Genomic DNA, 1,659 nt, shown 5'->3' on the forward strand with positions numbered 1-1,659 from the left:
CTTTCGACGCAAAAGAGCGCTGCTGTGTGCGCGTTAGTAGCATTGATAGAAGACGCAATGCGCACACACGTACTATAGCGTCGTAGGAACTGTTGAAAAAAATTGTAGTCTTCGGTGACTCATATTTTTTCCTTAATCGAAACTTTAGTACGTATTGATTTTAGAATGATATTTTAGGCTTCGTATTACTTTTCTAATAATTTCACCTACAATTTTATTTTGCGTAATACTTTTTTTAAAATAATTTCATATTTTCTCCTGCAATTATTTGTAGTAGTAGTACACATAATAGTTATTTCAGCGCTAGAAAATAAATCACAATTGTATTACTATAGTTAATAATGTGAAAACTTTAAAATATGACTATTGTGGCTTACACCCCTACACCCCCAGGAAAAAGTAGTGTGCTACCTTAAGATATTGTGTAATTTTTTCAACTTATCTATGTAGCGTACATAAAAAATGGGAACGGCGTTTGTGTTTAAGTTAGCGCGGAGGCACGTGACTAAGCAAGAACACGAAAACGAAGTAACACCGACCCACACTATGTAGACGATGGGATAGAAGAGCAACACGAGACACGGAAGGTCATGGACGATGATAGAAGACTTAGCCGATGCAAACCACGAAGTTTTTTACGTAGCGTGAAATATGGAAGTGCATGCAGCCATGAAAAGGACAGAAGGACAAGAATATGACGGGAGCGTACGGGCCACAGAAGGGAACTAACTGCATAGACACCCCAGCTTGCTGAAAAGCACGGGCTACGAAAGAGCACGTACGCTCGAAGCCACGGTAGAACACGTAACGGTAAGAGTGCACGGACAGAAATATCTCCCATAGCACCACGGCTGAACACGGAGCACAGTAGACCGACCAAACATGAAGCCGCGGAAGACCATTAACGGGAGGTTGTCGAGTATTGAAACACGATACTAGAGTAGAACCGGAGCTCACTGGGGAGCGCGATACTACTGTAGATAACGAAAGCATGGGCGACAGACCAGCCACGACACCAAGAGATAACACGATAGCATGGACGATGGGACAGCCACTAAAACATGGGAGAACAAACAGCCACGGGAGATCACCGAGCCACTGAGCACGGTAGCACTGTAGAACCTGATATCGCCGGGCCACTGAGGACGATACTTCATTAAAACACGTTTACCCGGACGGCCGACCAGCCACAAAATCGCGGGGAAACGCTTCTGGAGACCACGATTGCACACTGCGAAACACGGAACCATCGTAGAGCGCGATAACATTGGCAAAACATATATACTATGCGATCACGATAGCATAGACAGCATAACCACATTGTTAATGCACGATAGCGTGATAACGCGGTAGATGGAGCCACCACAGGGGTGCGCGGCACACAGGTGACAGAAAACTTCGGAAGATCACCCATTGGCGAGGGTATCGGAAATGGAACGCTATCGACTATGAATGATTATGGACACGAAGCCTGTGGAATCCACGTAAACCCTTGAGAACACGGAATATCTAGCAGCCACGAAAGAGGGTCGTACTACGGGAGCGCATGAGACCAAAGGAGCTAGCACACAGCCACTAAGCACTGTGAGAGAATGAGTTCACAAATCCAGCACGGGTGAGCAGGGAACCACGAAGCCCGAAAGATCACGGAAGAGCGCC

Source organism: Phytophthora infestans, genomic scaffold, assembly GCF_000142945.1.
Source record: "Phytophthora infestans T30-4 supercont1.85 genomic scaffold, whole genome shotgun sequence".
In the NCBI taxonomy this organism is placed as follows: domain Eukaryota; phylum Oomycota; class Peronosporomycetes; order Peronosporales; family Peronosporaceae; genus Phytophthora; species Phytophthora infestans.